Raw genomic sequence first — 6,188 nt, 5'->3', positions numbered from 1 at the left:
TCGTGACTTGCAATTTACATGAAGAAGACAGAGAGGCAGCTGGGAGTAGGCAGTACCCATGAACCCCTGAACACTGTCTTGCGACTAGCACACAATTCTGAAATGAGGCGGGGGAAAGGAGGTGATTTCCCCATCAAGGGCCATTCCGGGAAATCAGCCACCCTGCGTCTCCCAGGTGAGTGTTTCAGGCCTATGAGCCACTACTATAAATCTCGCCTGATCGAGCCTGATCGAGCGCTGACCGAGCAAGTGTGCTTGAATCCAAGAGGCATGCTCCTCTGGCTCAAGAGCTAGCAGGCCCTTCAGTGCTTCTGGTTGGGAAATCTAAGGTGCAAGGGTCCATGACTAGCAGCGGGTTACAACTACCAGAAAGGGTCTGCTTTTCACATCAGTCCCCTAGTTCAGCTCACTGGCACAGGGCATTTTGACTACCTCTTGCCTTGCTAGAGACAAACAAAAAATCCTTGACAGAAAACATCAATTGCTATGGCACGCTTAGAGAGAGAGAGCCTCCAAATGGCCCTGCTTTTCTGAAAGACGCTTCAGAAGATGTTTCAAATGACTATGCAGCGGCAGTCTAGTTGGTATAGGGGTATGATTCTCGCTTCGGGTGTGAGAGGACCTCGGTTCAAATCCCAGACAAACCCCTACCTTTATAGGTTCAGTCTGTGTTTTAAACAGGAGTATTTCTGCTTTTCACTCTTGTAAGATGTCATGTTGCAATGCAATACATGCTTTATACTGGCGTCGAGACGGTTCAGCATCATGAAGGTATGCGAGATTTCTTTGCAACTGCTTTTCTGTGCTGGAGCAGCAGTGCTCGTAGGAACATTAAATGCACAGTGCTTCTCCATGGTAATTTCGGGTCCAGTTCTGAAATCACCTCTTGGAATGAAAGTGATCCCAGTTCCTTTCTTCCAAGGGAAGAGATTGTGTTCCGGAAGGCTCAGCTTTGAGCGTCATGAACATTGGCCCTCATCCTTGCATCCCAGTCCAATGCATAGCCACATAAAGCAAGCAGGTGTGTCTGTTTCCATAGTGTGGTGGTTCCAGTACAATGCATAGCCACATGAAGCAAGCCGGCAAGTGTGTCTGCTTGTGTAGTGTAGTGGTTATCATGCGCACCTCACATGCGAAAGGTCCCTGGTTCGAGTCGCTGGGCTTTTTCACAGTATTTGCATTTCCTGCCTCACCTGACAGGCAAGCTGAGATAAAAGAGACTGTGTCTATCCCTCACCATCGTGAGGTACTACGCTCCTGGGGCATCTGTCACAGCTCACCAAGAGGAGTTGCGCCAGCTTACGGCAGTCAGTTGCTCACTGTTTGACCTTTGCAATGAAGCCTGAGCCTACAGCATTCAAGCCAGCCAAGGAAGGAAGGTACGAGAGCAAAAATAGCTTTCCTGCCCTCACCAAGAACACACACCTTGAGCAAATAAAGTGCCAGACTTACAAGGCCCTATCGCCACCGGAGCATCACTTTTAGTGACGCCTCCGGTGGCACTATGCACTGCGCGGTATTTACAAGATGGCGTTCAGCCACTTTTTGTGGCTTAACACCACCTTGTAAATACGGCCCCTTAGCACACAGCGCGTTCCCTGGAAGGGGCGTGCAATGGGTGTTGTTGGGAGTGTGCCACAGCAACACCATAGCATTTTGATGCTGCTCCAGATTTAGGAGTTGGCGTAAATCTGCGTCAGCGCCAAAATCCAACGCCATCCCAGGGGTGTCGTTAGAGTGGCGCACTGAGGAGAAATGTTTTCATTTCTCCTTGTTTTTGCTCTTTCTATGTGTGATGCATTCTGCAGCACACATAGAAGTAAGAGCAAATCACCATTGAAGATTTTTTTTTGGGGCAGGAAGGTTTCCCTTCCTGCACAAAAACAATTTCCCCCTCAACGCAGTCATCCTTGTACCATGGTGCAAGAACGGCTGCGTTGGCGCTCAGCAGCTAATTTAGAGCTGGTGCAGGGGGAAGCACAGGGGTGCGCTGTATTCTACTAAATACGGCGCTTTCCTGCATTTTGAAAATGACGGCACGTGGGGCTTGCAAATTTGGCACAGCGTCGCGCTTAGTCATTTTCTTGTAAATCTGGGCCAAAATGTCTAAAGGATAGAGGCTTTTTATGTCATGTTCGATGAAGACCATGCAAATGACTCTAGTCGTACTGCAAAAGAGAGCACCATGTGCAGTTTCTTGCTTTGGGTTGTAGTCTCCCACTCTCTGTCACCAATCCTCCGAGCAGGGTCGGAGCCGTTGCATTTCTGTGCCCAGGCTCGTTGGTCTAGGGGTATGATTCTCGCTTAGGGTGCGAGAGGTCCCGGGTTCAAATCCCGGACGAGCCCATTTTAGCGGAAAACAATCAAATCCTGCTCAAAATACACAACCCCTCAACATTTCTCATTTTACTCGAAGCATTGTTGCGCAAAACATATTTTTTGCCTCAGGCGAAAAATGGATTACAATGCCTTGGCTTCCTTCCTGCTTGCTCTCAGTGCGCCCTGTGTGATGATTTCACAGGCTCTCCTTCCTGGCATTTAGGCATCAGATATTTGTCTGTCTCTGCCCGCAGCTATGGGATTTTTCAGGACGTCTGAGTGTATGCATGCTGGCCGACACCGCTGCAATTTTCACACTTACCCCTCGCATTCCGAGCAACTGCTGATAAAGTATAGAGGAAATCGTGCAAACATATGAGGGGAACTGTGCTCCTTCAGTCAAATCAGCAAGCTTGTTTCTGTAGTGTAGTGGTTATCACGTTTGCCTCACACGCGAAAAGTCCCCGGTTTGAGACCGGGCAGAAACACTTGGCAGCAGCAGCTTTTGTGTTTGCTCCCTAAAACCTCAGTCTCTCTCAATGCACACTTAGACAGAAATGACCTTTAAAAACTTGTGACCTGTGTAAAACGTGCTTTACTATTGCAGGACGCTAAAAAGTTATCTGCATCCCTCGGTGGTCGTGCATGTGCATTGTTTCTTGTTCTGTTTTTTTTTTTTTTTCTTGGCCATGTTATATTGTGGGGCCTTTAAAGCTGTGACTTTGATAGGAACATTGCAAGCGGCAAAATCAACAAGTGCAGACTGAAGAGTCCGACCTGCACACTGTTTTGGCTGTCAGGATGGCCGAGTGGTCTAAGGCGCCAGACTCAAGAGAGCTTGATCTTCAGTGAAGCTGAGCCTTCTGGTCTCTTCATGGAGGCGTGGGTTCAAATCCCACTTCTGACAGGTGTATTTTCTTCCCTTAAATCTTGCTCTGCTTGCAGAGCCAGCTCCTCACACCACTATCTTTGGAAGCTGCTGTGGCATGTGAGGAGAAATCCACCAACCCATCGGCTGGGCCCTCAATCAAAATTCTGTGTATTACTGGAAGGGGCGTCTCAGGCACACCTTCTGTTAGAGCTGCACTTTATGACAGTAACTACCATGCTGGTTTCTACTTAAGCAGTTGATTCTATCGTTTGAAGTGAGGCTCTCCTGCCACCTTTTGGGCAAAGAAGACTCTGCCCCTGCAACAACACAGGCAGACAAGCTCAAACTAGGTTTCTTGGTTAGGTGGGCGGAGCATATTGGCAATGGTGCCTCCTCGTGACTTGCAATTTACATGAAGAAGACAGAGAGGCAGCTGGGAGTAGGCAGTACCCATGAACCCCTGAACACTGTCTTGCGACTAGCACACAATTCTGAAATGAGGCGGGGGAAAGGAGGTGATTTCCCCATCAAGGGCCATTCCGGGAAATCAGCCACCCTGCGTCTCCCAGGTGAGTGTTTCAGGCCTATGAGCCACTACTATAAATCTCGCCTGATCGAGCCTGATCGAGCGCTGACCGAGCAAGTGTGCTTGAATCCAAGAGGCATGCTCCTCTGGCTCAAGAGCTAGCAGGCCCTTCAGTGCTTCTGGTTGGGAAATCTAAGGTGCAAGGGTCCATGACTAGCAGCGGGTTACAACTACCAGAAAGGGTCTGCTTTTCACATCAGTCCCCTAGTTCAGCTCACTGGCACAGGGCATTTTGACTACCTCTTGCCTTGCTAGAGACAAACAAAAAATCCTTGACAGAAAACATCAATTGCTATGGCACGCTTAGAGAGAGAGAGCCTCCAAATGGCCCTGCTTTTCTGAAAGACGCTTCAGAAGATGTTTCAAATGACTATGCAGCGGCAGTCTAGTTGGTATAGGGGTATGATTCTCGCTTCGGGTGTGAGAGGACCTCGGTTCAAATCCCAGACAAACCCCTACCTTTATAGGTTCAGTCTGTGTTTTAAACAGGAGTATTTCTGCTTTTCACTCTTGTAAGATGTCATGTTGCAATGCAATACATGCTTTATACTGGCGTCGAGACGGTTCAGCATCATGAAGGTATGCGAGATTTCTTAGCAACTGCTTTTCTGTGCTGGAGCAGCAGTGCTCGTAGGAACATTAAATGCACAGTGCTTCTCCATGGTAATTTCGGGTCCAGTTCTGAAATCACCTCTTGGAATGAAAGTGATCCCAGTTCCTTTCTTCCAAGGGAAGAGATTGTGTTCCGGAAGGCTCAGCTTTGAGCGTCATGAACATTGGCCCTCATCCTTGCATCCCAGTCCAATGCATAGCCACATAAAGCAAGCAGGTGTGTCTGTTTCCATAGTGTGGTGGTTCCAGTACAATGCATAGCCACATGAAGCAAGCCGGCAAGTGTGTCTGCTTGTGTAGTGTAGTGGTTATCATGCGCACCTCACATGCGAAAGGTCCCTGGTTCGAGTCGCTGGGCTTTTTCACAGTATTTGCATTTCCTGCCTCACCTGACAGGCAAGCTGAGATAAAAGAGACTGTGTCTATCCCTCACCATCGTGAGGTACTACGCTCCTGGGGCATCTGTCACAGCTCACCAAGAGGAGTTGCGCCAGCTTACGGCAGTCAGTTGCTCACTGTTTGACCTTTGCAATGAAGCCTGAGCCTACAGCATTCAAGCCAGCCAAGGAAGGAAGGTACGAGAGCAAAAATAGCTTTCCTGCCCTCACCAAGAACACACACCTTGAGCAAATAAAGTGCCAGACTTACAAGGCCCTATCGCCACCGGAGCATCACTTTTAGTGACGCCTCCGGTGGCACTATGCACTGCGCGGTATTTACAAGATGGCGTTCAGCCACTTTTTGTGGCTTAACACCACCTTGTAAATACGGCCCCTTAGCACACAGCGCGTTCCCTGGAAGGGGCGTGCAATGGGTGTTGTTGGGAGTGTGCCACAGCAACACCATAGCATTTTGATGCTGCTCCAGATTTAGGAGTTGGCGTAAATCTGCGTCAGCGCCAAAATCCAACGCCATCCCAGGGGTGTCGTTAGAGTGGCGCACTGAGGAGAAATGTTTTCATTTCTCCTTGTTTTTGCTCTTTCTATGTGTGATGCATTCTGCAGCACACATAGAAGTAAGAGCAAATCACCATTGAAGATTTTTTTTTGGGGCAGGAAGGTTTCCCTTCCTGCACAAAAACAATTTCCCCCTCAACGCAGTCATCCTTGTACCATGGTGCAAGAACGGCTGCGTTGGCGCTCAGCAGCTAATTTAGAGCTGGTGCAGGGGGAAGCACAGGGGTGCGCTGTATTCTACTAAATACGGCGCTTTCCTGCATTTTGAAAATGACGGCACGTGGGGCTTGCAAATTTGGCACAGCGTCGCGCTTAGTCATTTTCTTGTAAATCTGGGCCAAAATGTCTAAAGGATAGAGGCTTTTTATGTCATGTTCGATGAAGACCATGCAAATGACTCTAGTCGTACTGCAAAAGAGAGCACCATGTGCAGTTTCTTGCTTTGGGTTGTAGTCTCCCACTCTCTGTCACCAATCCTCCGAGCAGGGTCGGAGCCGTTGCATTTCTGTGCCCAGGCTCGTTGGTCTAGGGGTATGATTCTCGCTTAGGGTGCGAGAGGTCCCGGGTTCAAATCCCGGACGAGCCCATTTTAGCGGAAAACAATCAAATCCTGCTCAAAATACACAACCCCTCAACATTTCTCATTTTACTCGAAGCATTGTTGCGCAAAACATATTTTTTGCCTCAGGCGAAAAATGGATTACAATGCCTTGGCTTCCTTCCTGCTTGCTCTCAGTGCGCCCTGTGTGATGATTTCACAGGCTCTCCTTCCTGGCATTTAGGCATCAGATATTTGTCTGTCTCTGCCCGCAGCTATGGGATTTTTCAGGACGTCTGAGTGTAT

General features: G+C 48.7%; 2 non-coding genes across 2 annotated transcripts; both read left to right on the top strand.

Moving 5' to 3' along the window:
* The first annotated feature begins 2,274 nt into the window (after positions 1 to 2,274).
* On the top strand, positions 2,275 to 2,346 carry TRNAP-AGG (transfer RNA proline (anticodon AGG)). Its single transcript has one exon. It is a non-coding gene; the product is annotated as a tRNA-Pro (tRNA).
* Positions 2,347 to 5,858: 3,512 nt separating this feature from the next.
* On the top strand, positions 5,859 to 5,930 carry TRNAP-AGG (transfer RNA proline (anticodon AGG)). Its single transcript has one exon. It is a non-coding gene; the product is annotated as a tRNA-Pro (tRNA).
* The last annotated feature ends 258 nt before the right edge of the window (positions 5,931 to 6,188 follow it).

Source organism: Pleurodeles waltl, unplaced genomic scaffold (assembly GCF_031143425.1).
Source record: "Pleurodeles waltl isolate 20211129_DDA unplaced genomic scaffold, aPleWal1.hap1.20221129 scaffold_72, whole genome shotgun sequence".
NCBI lineage: Eukaryota > Metazoa > Chordata > Amphibia > Caudata > Salamandridae > Pleurodeles > Pleurodeles waltl.
The sequence above is the reverse complement of the archived record's forward strand: the minus strand, read 5'-3'. Positions and strand labels throughout refer to the sequence as shown.